Source organism: Chlorocebus sabaeus, chromosome 5 (assembly GCF_047675955.1).
Source record: "Chlorocebus sabaeus isolate Y175 chromosome 5, mChlSab1.0.hap1, whole genome shotgun sequence".
Classification (NCBI taxonomy): Eukaryota; Metazoa; Chordata; class Mammalia; order Primates; family Cercopithecidae; genus Chlorocebus; species Chlorocebus sabaeus.
The window spans coordinates 83,116,231-83,142,563 of NC_132908.1; the positions used below are offsets into that span (position 1 = coordinate 83,116,231).

At 53.6% G+C, this 26,333-nt stretch overlaps 1 long non-coding RNA gene across 3 annotated transcripts; it reads right to left on the minus strand.

Annotated features, from left to right (window-relative positions):
* Positions 1-1,730: 1,730 nt before the first annotated feature.
* Positions 1,731-26,297, minus strand: LOC119627673 (uncharacterized). 3 transcript variants are annotated; one of them, XR_005243870.2, is made up of 3 exons: positions 26,200-26,297; positions 6,576-7,087; positions 1,731-4,672 (listed from the first exon to the last, which is right to left on the minus strand). It is a non-coding gene; the product is annotated as an uncharacterized lncRNA (long non-coding RNA). The 3 variants fall into 3 exon arrangements; XR_012093002.1 differs by lacking the exon at positions 26,200-26,297 and adding an exon at positions 24,826-25,123 and having other exon boundaries at positions 6,576-6,763; XR_012093001.1 differs by lacking the exon at positions 26,200-26,297 and adding an exon at positions 24,826-25,123.
* Between the last annotated feature and the right edge of the window lie 36 nt (positions 26,298-26,333).

Below are 26,333 nucleotides of genomic sequence, written 5' to 3' on the forward strand. Positions count from 1 at the left end.
AAAAAATAGGGTCCTAGTGTCCCACGCACACATGCTCACCAGAGGCCCAAGGGGGATGGCTCAGGGATGGTGTGGAAGCCCCGCAGAGCCCTTGGATGGGGACTCTTCATTCCTCTGCCCTGCTGTCCTGTTTTTACAGGCTAAGGTGGGCACAGAACCCACTTCCTTCTCATGGGGTGTCCTACTTGGATGGCCTGGCCTTTGTGGGGTGACTTCATGCCTGTCACCTCGTTTCTGGAATCTCTGTCTAAACCTACAGATGGCCAGACCCTGGGCATCCAGCATCCTGGTCTCATGGCTATTGACTTCTAACAGAAAGAGCAACTGTTCCTTTGGAATTTCCTTAAGTCTTCCCAGCCCTCAGGCCAGGCTGCAGCCTGGGACTCAGGAGTCAGGGGTGCCAGGCTCTCAATTCACCTGTTGCTGTGACCTGGGCCAAGGGACTTGGCCTCTTCTTACATCAAAATGGGGCAACTGTCTTGTTCCCATCGAGGGTAAAATATGATGTGCCTGGCACTCCAGACATGGATGTAAATGTCAGAGGCTGAGGTCAGGGCCCAAGCCCACGAGAATGCAGACCCAGGACCTGGGAGCCAGCACTCCACTAAGTGCTGGGGAGACAATGACCTCCAGGAACAAGAGAGAATATTCCCTGCCCCTGGGACCCTGACAAAAGCAGGATAACTTCAGACAGTGACAAGTAAGGCACCACACAGAGAGCAAAATGGGGAGGAGTGGGGGGAGGGTGCTCTGGTGTGGGGACAGCCCCTCTGAGGAGGTGGCCCTTGAACTGAGGCCCAGGAAGATAGAAAGGGGAAACGGAGGCGGCCAAGTACAGGTGAAGGTGAAGCCAAGGGTGTGTTCCGTGGGGCATCCCCTTTCCACGCAGCTAAGCCCCCTTCCTCCTTCAGTTGGATGGTGGAGCTCTGGGGTTCTAGTCCTGTTGTCCCTACAGTGGGAAATTGACTTTAACCTCTCTGTGCCTCAGTTTCCCCTGTAGAATGAGGATGATGATAATAGTCTGGCATCCAAGTAGATAAGCACACAGAGAAAACTGGGAACAGGGTTCCCAAATGCTGCAGGTGGGCTGGGAGCACTGGGGAATTGCAAAGGCATGAGTGCTGTTTGCTTGACACAGAAGGGTTGCAGTTTCCGGCTGGTGTGTCCTGAGACTCAGGAACAGATGAGGTCTCAGGAGTGGAATCCTATTCCGAAGGGTTGAGGCTCCTGCCTGCAGCAAAGCTGCCCCCAAACCCAGATTGCACCATGAACCAGTCAGTCAGCAGCGAGCCAGCTCTGTGGCCCAGGAACTCGCTCCTGGGTGTGCATTTCTCGGAAAGGCTTCTACTCCCATCCCTCAAAATAAGCAAAACCCCAAACCCCACAGATGCACACCACACACATCACTGTCTGCAACCCCAGCCCTGTTTCCATGCTGGTGGGAATGGTTGATCATTTTGATCATTTAAGTGCATTGAACCCTTTCTGTTTGTTTCATGAAAAAATAATTTCTGTTTGCTTTAGCCACATTGTTTGTTGTTTAAAAGAATAAAATAATTAAAATAAGAGGAACCCTATGTAGTCTTGGATTTTTCTCTTTACCAGCACATAAAAATGTGTGGGTGATATCTATCATTTTTTTAACCAACACAATTTAATGAGTTGTATTGTTGTCCATGGAGTTATTATGCCTTATGTTTTATTTAACAAATACACATGCACATCTATATATGCAAATTAGATGCCTAAATCTATATTTTTTTCTGTGGTGACCATAACAAATGACCACTAGCTGGATGGCCTCCAATAGCAGAAACGTTTTCTTGTGTAGTTCTGGAGGCCAGAAGTCCAAAAGGTGATGCAGGGACGGTTCCTTCTGGAGACTCTGAGGGAGAGTGTGTTCCAGGTTCATCCCGCTCCCGGGGTCACCAGCATCCTTGGCATTCCCTGACTTGCAAAGGCATTTCTCCAGTGTCTGCCTCCACCATCACTTGGCCTTCTGTTTGTGCTTCCATCTGTGCCCTTTCTCTGTGCTCATCTCTACTATTTTCTAAATTATCTTCTTTGCCCATCTTTGTTTAAGCTGGATAAAAAGCCAGGACAACAGGCATCTTTTCTTTCCTAGAATGTAAGGTCACCCTAGCTCTGCTGTCCCACCGGATGTGAGTTATATATTACTAGCCAGCGGCTCTGGCATATTCACGGCAGCTGGTACTCGGCCTTCTGATTGGACCCTTCCCTCTTCCACCTGTTTTTGGGGACTATACTTTGCAAAGGAGAGTGGCAATCATTCATGTGGCAAGCCCCAAGCCCCCTTTCCTGACTACTTAACTTTAAGGATGTAAACACAGAGGTCAGGTAACTTGGGGGAGTCGTGGTCAGTCAGCGAGGGGGCTTGGATTGGAACTTGGACATTTACCTTCAGAATCTGAGTTTGTGTCTATGGTGCTCTAGTGCCTCTACCCTAGTTCTAGATGCCCTGTGTTTAAAATGTGTTCAGGTTGCTCTGATCAGATTCAGAGCACTGCTGAGCATGCTTTCCCTTCAATGCTTTTTACTGCTGCCTAGGACCCCCTCATATGCATACACTGCGGGGCTCTTACCCACTCCCCTGGAGAGCACCACCTAGGTTGCCTCCAGTGCTAGGCTTCCCCAAACCCCACGCTGATGAGTGTCCGCATACACAGGACCTCCGGGGAAACACCCCAGGTGCACAGGCTCAGAGCAGCAGCTTGCAAGATATTCCCATAATTAACTTCTCGAAGCACAAAGTGTGTTCTTTCTGTGAAGTCCTGAAGTTGTGCAGGCTCCTACTTCTAAGCTACGCAACTGCAAACCAAAAGGTGTTTCGAGGAGCTGTCATCGTGATGTGACTGGCTGATGGGACTGTGTATTGGAAAGGAATTTGAAAACGGTTTCATGCTGGGCAAATGTGTGGGCCACTCACATTGCTGCTGAACAGCAGGATCTGTCTTTAGGGTGAAGTGTGCACAGCTTCCATGGAGGGGCTGCACCTGTCACTGGTTTATGGAGGACGGAGTGCCCCTGGAATCCAACCCACAGGCAGAAGCCTAGGACCAAAATCAAGAAAGCTCCTCTCGCCTGTCAGTATGCAGGTTGAGGGAGAGGCCTTGATTCACAATGGCTCAGTGCTCTCACCACAGGGCCCTAATGCACGGGCTGAGGCAAGGGGAGCAGGGCTGGGAGCTGATTCTTAAATCCTGGTGGACTCTGAGCACACAATCCACTCTCCACAAGCAAGCACAGTGAACTTCCCCAGGTAGAAAGCAGCCCAGCAATTTACTCGTTGGCACACTGCTCCAAAGATGGTCCCCAACAATGCTACCCCTACCCTCGGCATATGCTACCTGTTCTTGCCCAGAGATGGAAAAATTACTGGGCTGGCCTGTAAATGCTCCAGTCAATACAGTGACAGTCTGGGACATCTGAATCCTGGTCTTAAGAAGGCTGAAAGCTTCTACTTCCCTCCTCTTGGAATCCAGCCTCTGTGTTGTTAGAAGCCTTAGCCTCATGGCAAGGATACACAGAGGTGAGCTGAGGAGCTCTGGTCAAAAGTCCAGTGGAGCTCCCAATAGCAGCAAGCACCACTGATGGCCACATGAGCAAGAAACCTTGCACCTTCAGCCCAGTTGAGCCTCTGAATGACTTTCTGTGGCCTCTCTACAAGGAGTCCAGGGTAGCTGGACTCCTTACAAGGACTCCTTACAATGCAGCTCCTAAAGGGTGCATCCTGAGACAGCGCCCAGGCAGAAGCTTCTCTACTCACCTAACCTTGACAGTCACACAGAGTCATTTCTGCCAGTCAAGCCATCCAAACGATCTCATAGGCCTGCTCAACTCCAGGGAGGAGTCCTAGACCTCATCTTCCAGAGAAGAAGCATCAGAGAGTTTGCAGACATGGTCTAAACCACCAACAGAGCATGTCATTCTCATTAAAAACCTTCAATGCTTAACCATCCCATTTAGAATAGAATGCATGCTTTTCCCGGCTCACTAGGCTGGCAAGATCACCACAGCCTCTGCCTACTCTTTCCACCCTCGCTTTCCATCCTCTCTGCTTTCTCAGATTTCTACTTCCCCAGTCCCAGCTACACTGGCCTCCTCCCAGATCCTGAAAGACATCACATTGCTGTGACCTCAGGGCCTTTGCATGTGCTATGCTTTCTGTCTAGAACACTCTTCTTCTGGATTGTTTCCTGTCTGACTCTTTACGATGCAAGCCTTGGCTCCAATGGCACCAGGTCAGGTGTGTCCCTCCTGCCGTCATTCTCTATCTCCTTACCTGGTTTACCGTCTTCATTGCACTTAGCTCCATTTGAAACCATCTTTCCGTGGACTTGCCCATTCATGTTGCTTACCGTCTGCCTCTTCCAACCAGAATGGAAGCTCCTCGTTAACCACGAGTTCAATGCCTGGTTCTTACTAGATATTTGTTGAATGAACAGACAATACACAGACGAATGCACTGGTGATAATTAATGCAGACTAATGCTTCCTTTTGAAGTACAGTGTGTGCCTAGTACTGCACTAGGTACTGGGATATCAGACGGATGAAGTGCAGGGAGACAGCGACTGACACTGCCAGCGAATTTCTTGCCCAGGCTGGGGTGCAGTGGCGTAATCACTTCCTTTTTGGATGTATCTTCCTAGTCTGGAAAGTGAAACAAAACAAAACAAAACGTTTCCCAGGCTCCCTTGCAGCCAAGGTGCTGGAGGTGAATGAGATTCAACCAATGAGATGCAGTCACAAGAGACCTGGGGCAGAGACCAGCTCCTGATGCGTCCTGCTGGTGCCACAGCATAGAAACTCGAGGTTTTCTGTGGTGGCATTCCAGCATCCAGGCATCCACCTTGGGGTGCCAAGGGGCAAGTGGGCAGAGCCTTCCTGACCCTGGATTGCAACCAGAGTTGTTTGTGTTATTTTTCATCTTATTTTATTTATTATTATTATTATTTAAGACAAAGTCTTGTTCTGTTTCCCAGGCTGGAGTGCAGCAGTGTGATCATGGCTCACTGCAGCCTCAATCTCCTGGGCTCAAGCGATCCTCCCACCTCAGCCTCTCAAGTAGCTGGGACTACAGGCACACACCACCACACCTGGCTAGTTTTCATATATATATATAAATTTTTTTTTTTTTTTTTTGTAGAGATGGAGCTCCCTATGTTACCCAGGCAGGTCTTGAACTCCTGGGCTTGGCCTCACAAAGTGCTGGGATTACAGGCATAAACCACTGTGCCCCGTTTGTTTGCATTCTTGAGTCCACCCGTGCCAGTGGTAACCTTCTGCCTCTCACCTCCGGTTTACAGCTCTTTGGTGCCAATCCTACTTTGCTCCCAGAGTCATTTCCGGAGGCCCAGTGTGGAACACAGCCTCTCCAGTGATCCTGGAAGCACCTCAAGCCCTGTATCAAATCCCATCTACTCAAAACACCTCAAGTGGTGTGTTAGTCATGTCACCTGCCACAATCTTAGGAGTCCGAAAAGATGAAGAGGTGTGACTTCTGTGTACAGTCACTGCATCTACAGATACGTCAGCAAATCCCTAAACATCCTGAGAAAATGAAAAACTCCAGCTCACGACCTAGAAGCTCTGGACACAAACCAGATATTGGATATTTGGAATGTACAGGGAGTTTGCTGTGTTGCTCACCTTTTTTTCCAGATACGTTGCAGGAGACTCATTTGGCTGCCTGTCTTAGATGATTTCACAGTGCTATGGACTGAACATTGGTGCCCCTCACAATTCCCATTGTGAAATAGGAATTAGGTTAGCTTGAAATCCTAACCCCCAAAGTGATGGGATGAGGAGGTGGGATCTTGGGAGGTGATTTGCTCATGAGGGTGGAGTCCTATGATAGGTCCTATGATAGTCCTATGATAGGGTGAGTGCCCTTATAAAAAGGACCCTGGAGAGCTCTTGTTGCCATGTGAGGACACAACAAGAAGATGGAAACCTACAGCCAGGAAGAGGACTCAGCAGCGCCGACACCCTGATCCTGGACTTCCAGCCTCCAAAACTGTAAGAAAACAATCGTCTGCTGTTTACAAGCCACTGAGTCAATGGCACTTCATCAGAGCAGCCCAAATGGAGCAAGACAAACAGCAAACACTAAATTAGTTTTTTCTGCTGCATGATACGGTTTTAAAAAGGGCCAGCAGTGGCTCGGCTGGGCACAGTGGCTCACGCCTGTAATCCCAGCACTTTGGGAGGCCGAGGGGGGGCAGATCATGAGGTCAGGAGATCGAGACCATCCTAGCTAACATGGTGAAACCCCGTCTCTACTGAAAAATACAAAAAATTAGCCGGGCGTGGTGGTGGGCGTCTATGGTTCCAGCTGCTGGGGAGGCTGAGGCAGGAGAATGGCGTGAACCCAGGAGGCAGAGCTTGCAGTGAGCCGAGATCGCGCCACTGCACTCTAGCCTGGGTGACAGAGCGAGACTCCATCTCAAAAAAAAAAAAAAAAAGGACCAGCAGTCTATGTCAGTTCTGAAATCTAGTCCTGGTGCTACCACTAACCTACCAACCTGACTGCAAAACTGGGTAAGCCACTCACCCTCTCTGGTCTTCAGTGTCTCACTGTCAGTTGAGAGAAGGAGACAGGACCATATCAAGTTTCTTTGTGGCTTTAAATGCCCAGGATTCCCTCCTCTTCTTGGTGTTCGTGGGGTTCTTTTGTAATTCATCCTTTTGACCAAGGAACTCTGCAGAGCTTCCGCTTCACTCCACAACCCACATTGGCCCCTGTGAGATCAAGACAGGTGATTTTAATTTGCTTTTGTTACAGAAAAAATGAAATATATGAAAGTAAAGAAAATAAGATAACGAATCCCTATCTGCCCAGTACTCAGAAACAACCATTTATCAGCTCCCGTCCAGTCCTGTTCCACCTCCGGCCCTTCCCAGGGCCTCTTGCCTTGGTTTCTCAGATGTAAATCACATCTATACGTATTTCACTTGGTATCTTCGGAAGACACGGGCAGAGCTGGTTTTGACAGTGATGCAATTGCTGGCAAATCAGTTTGCATCCAACATTGTCTGGAAATTTGGGTCACCTCTTCACAAATCCTGTTTGGAAAAGTGCTCTTATGAGGAACAGATGCTCCAGATGAGTCACAAGCCCGAAAACACACAACAAACAGACACGCCCGTCCTTTCTTTTGTTTGGAAAGCAATGGTTAGAACTTCAAGAGTGATTCTAGGGTGCTCTGCAGTCAACTGCTTACCATAAATGTGATGTGTATAAATTTAGTGATTTAGTTGAACACTGCCCAGTCCAGGCCCCAATCCCCTGCACTATCATCGACGCTCCTTCAGCCTGCACACGTGCCCTGCATCTCATGTTCAGTGTCAGTGGTGGCGATGAGCACATGCCAGGTGCCCTGCAAACTTGGGCTCTGGAACCGAATGCCTGTGTGAGACCCGGCTCCGCCACTCACTAATGGGTGCCCTTGGGTGAGTCACAACCTCTCCTTCCCTCCATGTTCTCATATGAAGCGTCCTTCGTTATGCTGCTTTGGGGATTGAGTGAGATCATAGACTCAGCACTCTGCCTGGTGCCTGGCACTCAGGGAGTGCCTCATAAACATCGGACACTGCCTTGCAAAGTGAGTGAGGGTTCCCTGTGGCCAGATGCTGGCTGGCTGTGCCCAGTGTCCGTCTCCCTATAGGTCAGCTGTAAGCGTCTGTGTTAAACCCAAAGAACAAGCCCAAGTATGATCCCCCAAGGGAAAAGATTGCCTGAGGGAGCCTAATCCTCCTGCATCTCCCGTTATTGCCTCCACGGCTTGATTGAGCCTTACACAAGGAAAGCATTCAATCTCTCTCGGAGGGGAAGAAGCATAGAGAAAACCTTTCTCACAGCAAGAACTGAGTTTGTGTAAGAACTGCAATTTTGAGGTCCTGAAGGACACAATGGGGGTATTGTACTTGTGGCTCCTCGTCAGAGCAGCCAGCTCGCCGGACAGTAAACAAGTTTCCAATGAAATAAAGGCTTTGGGTGGCAGATTCTCTTGCTGTGACTAATAGACCAAGTACTTCCAAGAGTATCTGTCACATTTGTCATCTCAGATGGGGGACCCTCCCAGCAACAAAACAACCTGAACAGTAGCAAGGAAGCCAGTTCGGAGCAGTGATGCCTGTTTCGGACATGGCCCCCTCTTGGTCTGAGCTAGAGCTTTTAGACGCACCTGAGGGTAAGGAAGATGAGTGGAGTCACCCAGTAGTCTGTCCAACCCTTAGCTGCCTGCAGCCTATCTTGCCTCCTCGGAGTTCCCGGGGAATAAAGGATGCAACCCAGTGAAACTCAAGCTCTGAATGCACATTGTTTTATAGCAATAAGCCACAAATTTATATTAACTGACTAATAAACGTTACATCTTGCAGCATCGTTTAATAGAAACTCTAAGTTAAATGGTGTATCTACATAATTAAACCTGTTGCATTTCCCCTGAACCCCTGCCCTAGCCATGGGTGCCAGGGTCACTTTAGAACAAATCCTCCACTCAGATCCCTAATCACCAATCAATGAGCACAAATGATGCAGAGAGGTAACAAGTGTGGCATCACTCACTAGCTGTGTGTCCCTGGGGTAGTTACTCAACCACTCTGAACCTCAATTTCCTCACTTGGAAAATGGGGACAATACCACCTGCCTTGGAGAGGTGCGATGATTAAATGCTTGTGAAGAAACTGGTGTGTGCTTAATGAGGGTGACAGTGGTGGTGATGAAGGTGACATTGCAGAGAAAGACAAAATGATTAAAAATGATGGCACCACCAAATGCTACAGGCAAAAGACCTGGTCTCTGGAGAGTTAACAAAGAATCCCTGTTTCCCAGAAGAAGAAACAGATGGCCAGAGATGGAGCAGGACGTGGCCACGGTCACATAGCACTGCCACCCAGTGCCTCCCTCTCAGAGTGGCAGGAAACTCCAGAAAGGGCCACGGGCATCCTTTCCTTGCCAGGACTGAAATTCAGAAAGCTGCCCAGGACTTGCTGCTTTCTCTGTATTCAGATGGATATGAGGAGGCTGCCCTAAGAAGGTAGTGCCAGGGTACTTGTTGGGTGGTGGTGTGTGTGTGTGTGCGTGTCCACAGGAGTGGGTCTGTAGAATCTGTTCTTGTCCCAGCACAGCCTGCATCTATCTGGCAGGAGCTCCCAGAATCTCTAAGCAGGACATACATAGGGAAGGGATGGAAGTTCTGGTGTCTTGCCCAGCTTGGAAGCCAAGAAAGTTGGGCCTTGGCCAGTGGGGGTGGGGGACATGGCCACTTTCCTCTAGGACACAACTGCCCTGCCTGGGGGGCCCATTAGCCTTATAATTAATCTGCCCCCTTGGAGGCCTTGGGCAAACATTTAGACTGGGGACTCCCTCATCTGGTTTGTCCAAATATTTGTAGCTTGTGGGTCACCCGGCCACTTCCTGAGAGGCTAAATCTGGGGATGTCCCTGTCCACACAATTCCCATCTCCCCAGCACTGCCAGGATGAAGTTGAGCATCAATGGTGTGTCTGGAAGCTTCTGGTTCCAACTGGGGCCACCTGGACATCAGGATGTTGGCGGGGTTGGTGGGGCAGGCAGCAGGGAATGAGAGCATGTGTGAGCAACTCCTCTTGCGGTGAGCACTACTGATCACCAGAGAGCATGATCTCAGCAAATCACGGCAACTCTGAGCAGATTTCCAGGGCAGGTACTGCCCAGGGTGATGGTCTGCCCCCCACCCGGCCCACAAAGCCACGACTGTCCAACCCTGCAGGCAGGTGGGGATCCTGCACAAGGGAAAAAAGTTACCCAAGCTGGTGGGCACCGCTGGTGATGATCTGGGCCCCATCTAAACCTAGGGCTGTCCAATCCTGGACTCCAAATCACTGACAGCCCCTTACATGAGTGGTTTCATTCATGCATTCATATCTGCAGCCCAAAGACTTATTTTTATCCCCTTCCTCGTGATTTGTCCTTTGGTCACCACGAACTAAACTTCTCTGCACCCTGCACTGGGCTACAGGCTTCAGATTAACGTCGGATTTAATTCTCCTAAGCTTTCAGGAGAAGGCATGGCCTTTCCCCCATTTTACAGATGAGGTCACTGACATCAAGAGAGGTTTACTAACCCACCCATGGCAGTCAGAAGTAGAGCCTCTCAAGAAGCCAGGTGTACTGACTCTACCAAGCTCCAGATAGTTCCACAGTAAGCCATGGCTAGCACACCATCTTACCATCCTGCGAAAGGCTTTCCCACTACAGACTAGGGAGTGGGCTGCAGGGAGATCCGAATTTGGGAACTGAGACAGAACATCATCCATAAGCGCCCTAAGACTCCATGAAGATGTTCTTCCTCCGCGACCAGAGCGGCTCCTTCTGGGATGCACTAAGTGGCGCACAGGCAGCGCGCCGGTGCCAGGCCTGTGGCGGGGGCACAGACACAGCCGGAAAGGGCCTGGAAGAGCGGCTGATCCTGCTGGGGTCGCCTAGAAGACTGAGCCTGTACTTAGCTCTCCGTGGTAAATAACAGCTCTGGTTTCTGCTAAAAGGATTCATTCCCAGAACACAATAATTTTCATCTCCTCCTCACTACAACCCATATTTTATGGCTAAATATACGCCATAATGAGCCACTGGCCTGATAGCGTCGTTAAGGAGATATTTGACCTCGGGTTTAATTGCAGGATGGAATAAATGGCTGGGACGCGCAGAAGGGGCCCTACCAGCTCGCAGGCGAGTTCAGGGCTCAGCATCTGGCATCTACCAGTCCCAGAGAAAGTGGTGCGGGTGGAGAAAACGGCTCCCGCAGCGCCCGGGGCGCTGAGACAGGCGAGAGTGCAGGCGCCCTAGCAGCCAGGTGCAGTCTTTGGCCAGGGCTGCCCCTGGAACGCCCCGGTGTGGCCGGAATAGGGAGCCCCCTACCCCTGGGGAGCGACCCTTTCAATCTGGCTCCTTCTTTAGCTTGCCGCCCTTCCTTTCAAAGCACCGGGAGAAAAAACCAACCCCACCCCAGTGAGTGAGCGCAAGGCTGGCTACCTGGGCGCATGCCTCGCCACCCATCACGACAGATTAAACACCAGTGTGAAGCGTTCCTGTGTCTATCCCTCTGGCGAGGGCGCGGAAGGAGCTAGGATGAGGACCAGTTCCGGCACCTGCTGAAGGTTATTCAGAGAATGGAACCCGCGCTGTCGGACAAATTGCGGCGCACTGCTGAGCAGGGCGGCTGACCCAGCAGGAAGGGCTCCGCGGAGCAATTGCACCCGGCCTCCCACCCCTGGAACTGCAACTCCAGCGCTTCTGTACGGAAAACACGGGCCAGTCGGAGCCTGTGACCTCCGCTGCCCGAAGGAGAGGGGCGGATTCAGGCCTGTGGCAGCGCGGGCGTTTCGCGCACCCGCCCCTGACTCTTCTCAAATTTTTCCCTCGGCTGCTCAACGTCAAGGCTACACAAGCCGTCAAGGGAGTGTCAGCGGTGCGCACGGGTTTGACAAATCATAGTTCGCTGAAAGAACGAGGTGCCCGATAACTGTGACTTAGGTGCACTTTATTCTGTCTTGGCCGTTTTTATTTGGGAGGGAGATGTGTTAGGGACTTGCTGTATCCGGTGGAAACTATGATGCTGCTATTCTCAAAAATGCACCTACACACCTAGTTTGCACCTTCCACTTCAATATCCTTTGATCTGGAGTTAAAAACACAGTCTTTCGCCCTCCCCCTGCTTGACCCACTCTGTTACCCAAGGCCCTGGAAGCAGCCACCAGGCTGACCCTCGATTGGGGGCAGCAACCTCCCAGACCCCAATCAAGGGGTCTGCTGGTCTCCTTTGAGGTGGCAGAGGAGAGAAAGTGGGACAAAGTCCTCAAAGAAATGCCTCATCCCCATGTAACTCACTCCCTATGCTGTGAGCATGTTGCCTACCTCAACCTTGGAGGAGCTGGAAGGAACCACCCTCAGAAAAACTCTCCTTCCAGGGAGGAGAAAATTTACATGCAAAACTTTAATTTGGTCCAGTAATTATCTCTCGATGTCTCCTCTTCCTTGTGAAAGTGTTGTTTCCTGGGATCGACTGACTTCTTTACCGCTGGGGTGCTAATCTGATTACCAGGCTGGTGAGCCCGGCCTTCAAAGCATGTTTGAAGCAGTGTGGGTCTCCTTTGTAGTAACCGGGAAAGCAGAGATTCACAACAGGGCGTGGGGGATGGCGTCCCAACAGTGCCAGGAGGTCCATCTCTCCAGGTGGAAAACCCAGGTCGGGTGTTCTTTGGGCCCTGCCTTCCATCCGCGTGGGGGCGGGGGTCCAGTGAACCCACACCAGGGCTGAACTAGCCAGAAAGGGAGGGAACAGCATCTGCACAAGCAGACTATGGCGACCATCAGGGAAAATAGGGCGGATAACCCAAATCTCCCCAGTCAAAGGTCCTCTAGGAAAAGATTAGACACGGCTCTGAAAGTTCCACTGGGCTACACACCCGCCGAGGCTCCGTTTCACCATGGAGACGCAGCTATGCGGTGTCTAGTAAGTGGACCAGACCTGGAAGCGCCGGGCTGTGGTCGCCCAAAGGCGTGGTGCCCGTATCATCCTGGCTGCCCTGACCCAGGCAACACCGACCCTGTTCCAGGGCCACAGCCACGGCCCAGGTCACCCAGCCGCGTGGGTCAGTCTCTCTCCCGCTGCTGCAAGTCGGGTTGTCTCTCCTGCTGGCGGTTTTTCTCTAACCAAAGCAAAGGAGGGCAGCACAGCCAGGGTCCTTGCCTATCGGAGGAAAAGACGGCAGTGGGTTCCAGAAAAGGGGGCGAGGAAAAAAAGTTCTCTCGGGATGGAAGGACTGAATGGGGCCTTTAGAAAATCTAATTGCTTTCCCCCAGAAAAAAAAAAAAAAAAAAAAAAAAAAAAGGCAGCTGGCCAGGAAATAATGTCAAAATCCGGGCTAATTATATTATTGAAAAGAAAGAAAAAAAAAATGAAAATGAAAAAGAGCAGGGCGGTGAAAGGGAGAAGGGAGACTGAGTTCTAGCCGCATCCGAGTGTCCCGGAAGCGTTAGCTGAGTGCTGCTTAAAAAATGAGTTGCGGGGGTTAAATTAGGGTTTTTCTTATCCACAAACCTGATTGCGCTACCGAGGGTTGGTGGGGGGAGCGAGGTGAAGGGGCTGATTGCAAACAGAGGGTTCTCGACTTGGAGAAAGAGAGGCGGGCAGGACAAATTCACCCAGTTAGAGGAGGCGGGGAGAAGGTTTCTGCTGGAGGTCCCAGAGCGGCCGAGAGCGCGCTCGCTTTGATTGGGCCTGGGACGAGAGCGCTGCGAGTCTCCGGCGGCCGCGGCGCGATCGGCTGGCTGTTTGTAATTCCATCCTTTTTTCATTAACATAAACACCACTTGAACAAAAATATACACGGCCACCTACTTCGTCGGGAAAGACAGTCCAGCGCCCACCGGCCCGTGATCGCCCGCTTGCCGAGCCCCGAGTTCCGGCAATGCGCCCCGGGTGCTCGGATCCACTCGGCACACGCCGCGCGCGGGGCTCGGCCGAGGTGGTTTCGGATGGCTTTGAAGTTTGGGTCTTCCCGGCTCCCAGGACGCCCCCTCCGCCCCCTCCCCCCCATTTAGCCTGTCATCTCGGCCCTCCGCCACCGGAGCCCCGACAGAGGTGCTGAGTTGTCAACGCAAATTCCTAGTTAAGCCACTTGTTGATAAATCCTTTAGGCAAATTGGTTCCGTCTTTACCTGCCCGCCCCGCCCCCGCCCCCGGCCCCAGCCGGCGCGGTCCTAATTGCTGCAGGAGCTCTACGCCGGCGGCGGCCTCTGCAGCGAGCTAATTGAGTTGGAACTGGAGCGGTCTTCGTTAAGCCGGACGCAAGGCGGAGACGGGGGAAGGGGGCGGGAGGTGAGACGCAGCCTGGGACCTCCGGCCTGGGGTTGGAGGCCCACGCTTGCTGGGGTGGGCTTTTGGTGTAGGAAGAGCAATCATGGGGAGGGGTCTCTGCCGCTGGGTTAAGTGGACGCAGCCACTATCTGGCGGTTCTCGCGGGTCTGCGTTCCCGAGTTCACAACCACCCCACCCCCACGCGTCTGTACACGTGTCCCTCCAGCCGCGCAGGGTCTCCGCGGGCGCGCCCCGCCCCAAATAGAGCTTACTACAGTAACCCGGGTGTCGCACATCTGTGCGTCCCCCACCCGCCCCCCCCGCACCGTCTGTACCCCAATTTCGGCCCGCACCGTCCAAATTTTAAAAATTGGGAGGTTTTCGGGGACTGCAATGGGACTGCATTGGAAAATCAGCTGGCCCCGGCCCCAGACTCCGTCTACACTGGCACAGTCAGGCGCAGTACAAAGCCGGTTTCCTGGATGATTCAGGCCCCAAATCGTCGTAGAAATGTGCAAGTAATGGACCTTCGATCTGCTTCCCCTCCCTTAGCACATAATCCGTAGTACTTGCTATTTCCCGTTGCCCCTATAGACACGTCCCAACCAATCTCGCACTGTAAGTGCATTTCTTGGGTTTTCCGGGGGAAAGCACGGTTCCAGGCACCCCAGATTCATGAACCTCGGAGTCCCACCCAGGTGTCACGGTCTAGCGGCAATCTCAGTCCCATCCAGAGAACAGCGCCGAGGCCTCCCACTCTCAACCCTCTCCCCCACGGGCTGGGGCGGGCAGGGGCTGGGGTTTGAATATGATCATGATACCCGGGGCCTGGGCAGTTTCACCACCGTCCTAGGGGCAGTACCGGCGGGAGACGCGCGGGGCCTTGGTTTCCAGAAGGTGCCTCTCCAAGGGGGCGGGTCCCAGGTGCGCCCCGGTGCCCCGAGGCCCTGAGGCCTGAAAGCAGGCTGAATCCGCCCTTGACCAAGGCCAAGCGAGTGCGAAAAAGGCGTGGTGGGAGGGGGCCCCTAAATCCCTTTCCCAGCCTGAAAAGTTTTCGGCTTTGCAGCTCCGGCGTTCCTGGACCCCAGGCGCTCAGGCACGCACCCCTCCCCTGGGCTGGTGAAGGTATAATAAACACGGCGTTCACGCCGGCAGGACCCATCATTAGCCCAAACCGCGGTGGAGAGGAGCGCTTGGGTGCAGAGCTAGAACAGCAGTCACCAGCCGAGTCTGCCCGGCACCCTTCCGCCGCCGCCGGCGCCGTGATGGCCGCGGAGCCGCCTCGCAGCCAGGTCCCAACGCCGACCCCAAGGGGTGGCGCCCCCGGAACCCGCGGGGGTCCCAGGTCCTCGCCGAAAGAAACGCGCTCTGCTTCTCCCGGGCGTCAGATGCACCGCCTCGGCCGAACGCCAGCCCTGGACAAATTTTTCCGGGAAGGCAGCGTAAAGAATGTCAGACTTGCAAAACCAGAGTGCGCCTCGGCTGCTTAAAAAGGAGAGAGAGAGACAGAGAGAAGTCAGGGGCAGGTGGGCAGCGGCAAAGGGGCGGATGCCCTGGAGCCACGTACTTCAGCAGAAGTGGCTATGCAAAAAACGCAGAGAAATGTGGGGGCGGCGGCGGAGGGAGAATTGGACGCTTACCGCTGGTCTCACAACACAGTGAATTTGATTCCTAATTAAGTTAGTTTTCATGGTGCATTAAATGGATCTCAGCTCAATTTTGGGGGAAAAACAGTGACCCTCGCGGAGAGAAAGTTTTGCCTGCAGCTGACAGTGGGAACGAAGTGGTTTTCAGACCCTAAGGGAGGTGGGAGGAGAGGCCAGATAAAAGGATCAATGCTGACCTTGGGCATATAACAAAATATTTAAAATTTTTTGAGGTTTATGCTTTTTAAAACAGCGGGTCTTATACATCTACTTACGTCAGGGATAGAATTTTTGCAGGTAATTAATTGCTAACTATTAAGAAAAAATTCCCGGGATGAGAGTTAATTGGCACTAGGGTAGAGAAATGCAGTGCACATATGAAAACCAAGTGAACCACGGAAATTACTTTTAAAAACGAATAGGCGCTAGGATCTCTGTGTGATCAAATGGTTTAAAGATTTGGTGTATTTCAAACATCGAGAAAATACATTTCAAAATAAAACGACTAGAAAGTCTGAGTGGTTACTTAATGTTTCGCCTCCATTTGATTTTTAAATCTAGAGGTCAGAAAGCTGCTGGCTGGTAACAAGGTGAGCACGGAGTGAGAGGCAAAACTAATTATCGTGAAGACGCGGGCATAGGGCGCGTTATTTACATCGCTAGGAGCGCTCCAACCCTTAGGTTGAAGTGCACAGGAGCAGTCTCTATGACACCCCGGGTAGAGACAGTGCCTGGGCCAGTCAGGGGCCCCTACTCCCAGGAATTCCCCTGGGAAGTCTGCTTTGCAGAGTGGGGGACAGGGGCCCCTCTGACCTCCGAGGAACTAAGTCCAAGCTGCTCCAAGGGCCCCGCTTTGCTCAAACTTCTCCTGCTCCAATTCTTTGACTTGCAAAAGCCTTCAATAAAGATTCTCCCTGAACACCCAGGGAGGGGCAAAGGGCGAATGAACGCCTCCCCCAACCCCGCAGCAAAACAGCAACAGAGTGCTGACGTTGAGAGGATGTTCAGGACCAAACCCCCACCCTTCACCCGCCCTGTCATTTCTCAGAAACTGGACTGTAGGGGAGTGAAGGCCGGGAATTGGGGGTGGGAGTTGGTGGGGCCTCCCCAGGAGGCCTCAGACTTCCCCTGCTTTCCCCCGGAGGTGGTCCCAGTCAGGACCCTAGGCTGGAAGCTGTTATTTTGTTCTTAGGTATTGTAGGAAGTTGGGGAAGGGGGACGTGAGGGCTTTCAAACCTGCCTTAACTTTGCCAGAGCCTCCGAGTAGATGAGGACATTTCCCCTCCCCCTCTTCTAGCCTCCCCCCAACCCCGAGCTTTTCCTGGGCTTGCCAAAGGCAACCCAGAGTCCAGATGCCACAGGGGTCTGCACTTTCGACTTTAGGAGAAGGGAGGGAAGTGCCTTAAAATCGGTCCAGCATTTATTGGGCCCTTACTGTTTGCCTCTGTGCTGCACCTCGCTTTCCTGTCTGTGAAATGGGCTTCAGAACAGTAACTGCCCAAATAACGGCAATGCCTCAGCACAGTGCTTGCACACTGTGGGCGCTCAGTGGTTCTCGAAGGATAGCGGTTCTCTAATTATAACAGCATTATCCTTCCATTTAGTCTTCATGGCTGCCCTAGGGCACAGGGACTGTTATTCTTGCTAGCCTGCAAAAGAGAAAGGGGGCTCAGAGAGGTGGAGAAGCTTCTCAGGGACCACACAGCAGATGGGGCAGTGAGGTGGGATTCTGACCCAGTTCTCGGGCAGCCACTGCAATGCGGTTGGGGCCCCTTAATGAGGGGCTCTGTTGACTGCAGAGGGTGACTGGGGACCAAGCCCAGTCATGGCAGGATGGGGGCTACATCTGAGACTGTGCACCTTCTTGGTGTTGAGAAGTCTTTCTGAGTTCTCCAAGGGCTCAAGGAGGCCACCGGCTGACCCCCAGGCTCCTGCCAGAGCCCAGAGTGGAAGGCGCTCATCCACTGGCACATGAGAGCTTAGACTCTCACTTATGCTTATGCCAGGCCCTGACCCTAAACTGCCAGGTGTGAAGGGGCTCTGCACCACCACCAATAACAACCACAGCTAACAATTGCTAATGAATGTAATCAGCTCAACCAGCCAGAAAGGAGGTGCTGGCATTGTCCTTGTTTTGCAGATGAGGAAAACCAAGCACAGAGAGAGAAAGCCACCGGCCCACTTCACACAACTGTGAAGCAGAGTCTTAACCAGGTGGGACCCACACTCCTTATCACTAATGCCTATATTTGTTTGTTTAACAATGTGGCCGTGGTTTGAGTTTATGGTGCCCATCTCCCCACCCCCACCCCTGCCGGACCCTGCAGGACACACTTCAGGTGTTCCTTCCCTGGTCCTCATGTCAGCTCTGTGGATAGGGACTCAGGTTATCCCCACTGTAAGATAAGGAAACTGAGGCACCAAGAGATTAAATCATTTGCTCAAGGCCAGAGCTAGTACCAGAGGCAGGACTGAACCCTTCTCCACCTCTGCGGACCCCTCTCGCATAAGCAGGGTTTTAAACTCAGAGCCAGGAATGGGGGCCTCTGGAGTGGGGCTCTGACCACCCCAAATCCCCTTCTTTCTCAGGATACTTCCCTACAGCCAACCAAGGAAATCTATCCATGTGAATGTGTTCTGTGTATGCATGTGCTTGTATGTGTGTGTTCTCTGTGTGTGCATTTGTGTGTTCTCTGTGTGTGCCTGTGTGTGCATTTGTGTGTTCTGTGTGTGCCTGTATATTTGTGTGTTTTCTGTATTTGTATGCTCTCTCTGTGTCAGGTGTGTGTGTGCATGTGTTGTGTGCGTGTTTGTATGTGCCTGTGCGTGTGTGTGTATGTGCCTGTGCATGTGTGTGTGTTGCTGTTTCTCTGCACGTGTTTGCCTTCCATCCACACCTCCCTCACTGTGCTGAGTCCCTGATTGTCTCACAATCTCTGTATATGTCTCTTGGGGCCTTGCCCCGGTCCCTGAGCCTCTAGATGTCTCTGAATTCTGATGAGGGAATATCCTCGGTCTCTCTCTGGGGTGGGCAGGGGTCCCTCTGCCTCCCTGTGTCTCTGTTCTGTGTACAACCCACCTGGCTCCCACCCTGAACTTTTCTTCTTTACTGACTTCCCAGGGGCTGTGTTACCTTTGCCCATGCCAGGCACACAGGATCTGGCTCTCCAATCGATTTTGCAAAACAAACAAACAAAACAGGCTGGTGGGTCTGTACATGTCTGCACACAGCCAAGTGTAAATCCTTCAAGGGGTTCCTGGAGTGGCTGAACTACAACCCGGCTGGGACAAAAAGCACCCAAACTAGCCTTGGAGGAGGATGTGAGAAGAGGGAGGCGCCTCCATTTTCTCAGGGACTGTGGGCAGCATCTTTGAGCCGGTAAAGCCCCTTCCTCCCTTCCCAAGCCTGGTATCACTTGGCTGAGTGGATTTTGTTTTCTCCCTTAAAACAAAATAAAACAAAACAAAAACTTGTTTGCCTCATTTTCAACAACTTCTAAATGGGAATAGACAGGGCATTACAAGCCGTAAATGGTGACCAACGGGCACAGGTTGAGTGTCCACATTAGCAGATTTCTGGGAGCAAACTGCTACCTTTGATTAAGAAATAAACCTGAGCGCGTTCCCCTTTCACCTCTATTTCCATGGTCCCCATTTCCAGGGGTCTCCCTGGTTTCTGATTTCCTCTTCCCTGTGGAGTGAGCATGCACGTCTATTGCACCTCTCTCTTTCAAATCGGAAACTACACGACACCTGCCCCACTGAAATTTAATTTATGTTTTCCTTTTGGTTTGGTTTGTCTTTTAGAAACCCATTCACCTTCCAATCCATTTTCTCTTTGTTGCCTTGCTCCCTCCCCATCTCAGGAGGACTTATAATTCCACAGAGAACCACTGAGTCACAGGCCCGCTCCCTTTCTTTCTCTGCTGCCCCTTTTGGTCATCAATCTCCTTCAATGTGGACCCTTTGCTCAGGAACAAATTCTGGGTGCCCCTTCAACACCCCCCAACTTACATGCCCCACACACACACATTCATGCTGTAAGGAAAATATTATTGCCATCTTTCCAAGCACAACTGTCCAGGAAGCAGAGATTAAAAATCTATCGGGATGCTTCAGGCACTGCCTCTGTGGGAAGACAGAGCTGCAGATGGGCTGGGCGTCCAGCAAGGGAACACCGGGAAGCTCACTGTCTGAGGCACTTTCTGCTTCTGAGAGCCACATGTACTGCAGATGCAAGAAATCTGAAAATCTCGTCGGGAAGAGGGCTAGAGATTCCTGGGCTGCAATGTTGTCAAATATTTCCTTGAAGAACATCATGGAAAATGCGTGCGTTTGGGTAAAAGGGCTGGTGGAAGGGGCGAGCTCGGGCCGCAGCAGCACAAGCACCAGACTTTTTTTCTTTTCTTTTTTCCCTTTTATTTTCTTTTTTTCCTTTCATTTTTTCCCCTTTTTTCTTTTATTTTTTCCATTTTTTTTTTTTTCATCACCAAACTATGAACCTCTCTATGTTGTTCAGCTGAGAGGAGATTCACTGCCAGGGCCTGGGGCCAGGGATCACCCTCATCACAGCTGCTCCCCAAACTTGACCTTGATGGTCCCCACAGGTGGGTTCCCAGCCCTCTCTGTGCTAAGTGGGTGTGGCAGGGCTGGGTAGACCAGGGGGTGCTGCCTTTCTCTCCTCCTCACCTTGGGGTACCCCCATGAAGAGTCTGGGGAGGAACCCAGAGCCTGGCTCGCTACCTGATACTGACTGACTGCCTTGGTTTGAGATTGATCAGGCAGCAGCAGGCACAAGTGAAGACAGCCCCCCTAATACGTGTGGCTCAGGCCAGGAGCTCTCCTGATAGTGCCATCACCCCCAGACACTGGGGGATCCCAGGATTTGGGGACTTTTCTGCTGCAGGTTCCGTATATCTCGCCTGCCCCTGCATCTTCCCTCTGCCCACTGCAGATAGGTGGCTCTGTGCCCTGAGCACACGGCCTCTCACAGGCCCTCTGGGAACCCACCACACCTGTCCGTCCATCTCCACACCACACCAAGAGCTGCCACCACTCCCCTCCCAGAGCCACAAAGACGGTAAATGTCACTTGATGGCTACAAAAATAAAGTCGGAGTGTCATTTCGCTTCCCTGGTACCTGAGATCAAAAGAGAATCTTCCTTACAGCATTACGGTGGGATTTTGTGAGCTGATGATGACCTTGAGATGCCTAGCCAGGGCACAGACAGGGCTCGGAAACCGTTTGCGGTGTGGTCACTGCATTATTGCCTTCTTACTACGACTGCGTGCAGTCGAAGGTGGTGTGGAACCTTGGGGCAGTCTTCCCTTCACATAGCCATGCGCTACTGTGCACCCATGCCCTGATGCCTGGGTGGCGAGAGTACTGGTCACCACGTGGACCCTGTCCTTGCAGCGTGCTGTAGCCAGAATTCGTTTTGCATCCACAGGTCTCCCGTGGAGTTCTGTTCCCTCAGGCACTGCACTGTATACAATTTTGAGTGCACCCTGCATGGAACCCACTGCAGGGCACACACAGTCTATGTGTATCCTAGGTTTTATGCTCACAGAGCCTGCAGTACTCTGTGTCTGGAATACGTTATTTGGTGCACACCTCCCAGAGCAACATGTAACGTGTGTGTAACATGCTATCCTGCACACATCTGAAAGATTCTGTGTACATAACACTATTATGCTGTGCACACATTTGCTCATATTCTGTGTAGAAAGCACCTCATTTTGTGACTCAAATATTCGGTTTCCATAACAAGTTGCATTGCTCACATCTTAAAATATTCATTAGGTGTGAAACCACCGCATGGTACCGACATCCTTCTGGATTGTCCCGCACAGAGGCTGATATATCTGCACAGTTCTCGCTGTTCTGTGCGCCCAGCCACTCACACTGGACGCCCACCTCACACCCTTCTGCCAAGGGAGACCTGGGTTCTTCCCTTCCCTGTGCTGGCTGTGCGGGCCACAGTCCTCTGCACGCCAGCAGTATGAGGCATGCACATCTAGAGTGTGCGAGGAGTATCTCAGGTATCTGTACACAGATTATCTTATAATCCATCCGCTGGACCTGATATTTCCTCACAGTCCCCTAGTCCCCAGGGCTGCACTTTCGCCCACAAATATACCTCCCGCTCCCCTCTGCCGGCCGGGAAGTTTCGTTTCCCCCTGCCGGGTCCCCCTTCCCTCCCTTCCGAAGCCCCCAGGACAGGCCGCTTCCCTCCCGCCTAGCTCCCGCGTCGGGTCCTGGCTGGCCGCCCTACCTTGAGGCGTCGTTTGAACCTCGCCTCGCAGGGGGTTGGAGGGAGCGGGGGCGAGGAGGGCGCGGGCTCTGCGTTAATGCCGAGCAGGGGCGGCGGCGGCCGGCGGGGCGGCTGCCCTCGCGGTGGGTGGTCGGCGGCCCCTGCCCCGCCCGCGCGGCCGGCCCGGGCTCCCTCGGAGCGGGATCTGGTTCCCCGCTCGGGTTACGGCGCGCTCTCGGCCCGGGCGGCTTCACTTAAGCAATTAGCTAGTAAAAATACCTTGGGCCTGGGGAGTGGGAGACGTCGCAGGCGTGCCTGTTTTTACACACCCCCGCCAACCCCTCTCCGCCAATTTCAGGATTCCTGGGGCCGGAGCTGGGGCGCAGATTTGTTTTGGGGTGAGAGGGGGCCGGTCTTCATGGATTTTAATCCAAGAGCAAAAGGCTGCCGGCGATCTCTGTCCCTGTCTGCATTTTCTCCTCCGTCCCTGGAACTGAGCCCCTGGGGTTTTTGTTTCTGTTTGTACAACCTAAGCCTTGCGTGCATGGTCTTGTCCAACTCTCCGTGTGACCCTAAGAAATAGGAACCATGATGAGTTCCATTTTTCAGATAAAGAAACTAAGGCACAAAGAGCGTATGCATCATCCCTACGTGGTGGGGAGAGTTCAAATTCGCCTGCCTTTGGGGTTCACAGCAGAGCGGCCCCTCTGCCCTGGGCACCGCCGGACCCCACCCCGTGGTCAGGACACTTAACGCCCTGGTTCTGCAATCAGGCCAGGTTTGGATACTGGCTCTGCAGGGTGACCTAGGATCTGGAGTGACCTCGCCGAGCTCCATCTGTGAGGGAGGAGGGAAATTATACTGACTTGGTAGGGGCATGGGGGAATATTAAGCAGGTTTCTTAGGGACATTTAACCGGGGTCCTGTGTTCATGGTTGGTGCCTCACGGTTCACAGATGGGCTCCAGGCATTTGGTGAAACCTTCAAAATCATTCTATGAATGTCACAAATATGCATCTTCTGGGGGAGGGGGCAGGTCTGACTAGTTTTCAAAGAATTGACAGCCAAGAGAAAGGAGCAGACCAGGGCAGTTTGTGGAGTGAGGAGCAGCGCCGGGTGCCTAGTCAGCAGTGGATGAGCCTACTATTATCATAGTATTTGTAGTTGTCATTGCTATTTTATCACCATCAGTTCTCCAATGGGGCTCTCTGTCCCCTTGGGCCTGGGAAGCCAGGGCTGTGTGGTGACAGCAGAGGCATTTCTTTTCTAAGCCCCACTCTCTCTACTCCCAGCCTACACAGAGGCACCTGGAAGAGTGAAACGCCAGGATATTTTGTCCTTGGGCGTACAGAGGGCAGACAGAGAGATGTTCACCTCTCAGCGCTGGCTGATGAGTGCCAAGTCCATGCTGTGCTTCAGTTTCTCCATCCTAAAAATGTAGGATTAAGGGAGGCCTCTCAGGGACATTTTAAGAGCTGAGAATGCAGTCTCTGGACATGAAGGAAAGCCCTTCTTGCTACGACTGTGGTTTTCCCCAGAATTCAGGGGGTCCCCTTCAAATTACAGAGTTGGTAGCTAATTACCCTCCTCTCTCACGCCCCCACTTCTACACACACCCAGCAGTAGAGATTAGCAGTTGAGGAGAGCTTCCATCTTTGGCTTTCCTGAGACTCCCAGGCCTACTGGGCCGGCTCTTACCCTGGACTCCATGACTGGCTGGCCTGTAAGATCTGGCTTGCTGTCAGAGCGGGTGAAAGGGTAGAAAGAAGGGTGGAAAGGGAGAAAAAAAGGATCTCCGGGTTAGCCAAAGATGGGACCTGCTGCTTCCCTTCCCCAACTGAAGAAGGCCCAAGAGTGAAGGAGGCTGCTGGAAAAGGGCTCTCCAAGTTCATGCTTTAGAGACTCCCTCACTTTGAAGGCGCCCCATGAGTGGGGGAGGGGCGAGGGGAAGGAAGAATGTTATTTCCACTTGCAGAGAGCCCCAGGGTGCGTCCTGCACCCCTAGCTGCTTAAGAGCTGTGCAGCTTCCCTGCTCACCTCTGCTAAAGGCCAGATGTGCTCTGGCAGTCGGCAGTAGCGACCCCTTCCTGGGAACAGAACTTTCCTCCGGAGGCCAGGGTCTCCTCATCTGCAACTGCCATTTGCCAACCAAAAAAAAAAAAAAAAAAAAAGAAAGAAAGAAAGAAAAAAAAGTGGGGAGAATAGAGAATGTGAGAATGCGTGTGTGCGTGGACGCGTGTGCACGTGTGGAGCGGCGGTACTTATGATTATTTGCGCGCGGCGCCTGGCTATGCGTGGGCGAATGCGCAGTGCAGAACACGTGGGCGTGCATGAGGTGTGCACTTAAACCAAAGTGTGCCCTCCCCGTTGGGCAGGCCTGTGTGTTGGTCCAAGGGTTGGGGGGCGCCCGAGCTGTGAGGGTCGCTGGGAAGGGTGTTCGAGGCCGTGGGCGGTGCGGAGCGTATCTGTGTCCGCGGAGGCTGGGCTGATTGTGTGAAGTGGAAGCGGGTCTGCCAGAAAGCGTTTACCTGCGTGAATGCACAACCACACACTACGGGTCACGTCCCACACTCATTCTTTCCCTAGGCGGGCCAGGCTCTCTGAGCGCGGAGACCCAGGGAGGCCAGCGGAAGGACAGCGCGAAGGCGGCTCTCTTCTCCCGCGAGCGCGGATCTGGGGGAGGAGGCGGCAACAGCCCGGCAGGCTGCTCCGGCGAGCCCCCCAGCTCCTCGCACCGACGTGCCAGGCGCCCCGAAGGCGACAAGGAGTCTCCCGCCGAAAATGAAGTCGTCGGAGCAAGGAAGGTGGGGGCGGGTAGTTAGCGAAAGACAAGGAATCCAGAGAAACCCGAGAGGCGGGTGGGCTTTGAACGCGCCGCGCCGCGGGCAGTGCTGCGAGCCCGGCACACGCCTCTCGCCCCAGCTCGCGCCGGGGCTTGGCCTCTAGGCTCCTCGCGATGACCCGCGAAAACACCCCTCGCCCCCCTCTTCCCAACCGGGAACCCTGGAGAGAGAGGTCGGGCCCGGCACCCAGCAGTCGGTGCGAGAGAGCAGCACTCACCTGGGTGTGTGCGCACAGCGTTGCGCCGGGGCTCCTGCGCAGTCCTGCGCTCGGCTCTCCGCACCACCTTCCCTGGCTCCACTGCCCCAGCCCGCACCCTAGGGCTGAGGTGGCAAGGGTAGGGCTGTGTGCGAGCCCCCTGCGGGCTGCCAGCCAGGCGCGCGAGGGCCGCCCTGGCCCGCGCTCCCCGCCCGCGCTGTCTGCTCTCAGGAACCTGGCCTGGCGCGCAGTGTCAGAGGCCCCCGCGGCGGCGGCAGGCCGAGCCCACAGGGGCATTAGGCCAACTCCCCCCTCCCGCCCTGCGCACGCGGAATTCTCTATTATTATTATTAAAGAATCCCCCAGAACTTGTTTACGTTAAACCCTGTAAACTTCCTGCCAGGGCCTTTGCCATCTCTCGGGAAATCGGAACCTGTGCTTTGAAAATGGGGCCGCGGGGCCAAATAGGCGGGTTTTCAGTGTGTGTTGGGAGTGGGGGAGGGCAACTGAACTACGTGTGAGTTCAGATTCGAGTGTGGCGTGTGTACGCGTGAGTGGGAGTGAGTGCGAACTTAAGCTCCTGTGGGCCTTAAGCTTCTGTGTCAAGGAGCGCATTAGTGGGTGCGCACATGCCTGAGCGCCCTCTGCACATGAGTGTGCACACACGCATGGGCGTGTTTACACGTCTGTTTGCGTAATTTACCGGGTTTGCATGTGCATCAAGACATGTATGTGTGCGCTAACGTATGCACAAGAGCGCGAGGGTGTGCGGGCATGGGTGAGTGAGCACAAAGCTTGTTCCGGGGCCTGTGCGGTTTGGGTCGCCGGTGAGCCAGCGGGTTCTCACTCACCCCCATCAGGCCCGCGGCACCCGAGACAAAGCGGCCGCGACTCGTGCTGCGCTTTCGTTTTCCGCCTGCGCTCTGCCCCGGCGGCTGCCCGCCCGCTCGCAAGCTGCTGGGCGAGTCCGAAAAATCCCGAGCGCAGCGCAGTCCTTCCCGGGGCGGGGAGAGTGGGTAGGCGGTCCCTCGCGGGAACTTACGCCGGCCGGCCGAGAGGACCGGAGTCGAGCCGGCTGTGCCCGCGATGGTCACGACCGGGAGGCCACCGCACTTGCGATTTGCCACGGGGCTGTGCGCGTCGGGGAAGGCCCTGGCCCAGGGCGCGTTTCCCGCCGCGCCGCCCGGGCGGGGAAGGCGGGGTCCAGCGCGCATCGGGGCTGAACCGCGGGCGGAGGGCGCATTAACACTTGCTCGCCAGGTTGGTGGAGGCGGGGCGGATTTTGTTGGCGGCCGCGGGGCGGCGAGAGTGGGGGCTCTTTAAGCGCCCACCAACGCGGGGGCCCGAGGGGGGCAGGGACGGAGGGAGGGAACTCCGGGAGGGTCTTACGCCGACCTCGAGACGCCGCCGAGCGGAGATGAAGTGAAGGCTCTCTCGGCCGGAATCTCGGAGCCGAGCGCCGCGGGCGGCGGGGACCCAGGGCTGCTCCCGGCTGGGGCGCACGGCCGTAAGCCCTGGAGGTGGTGCCT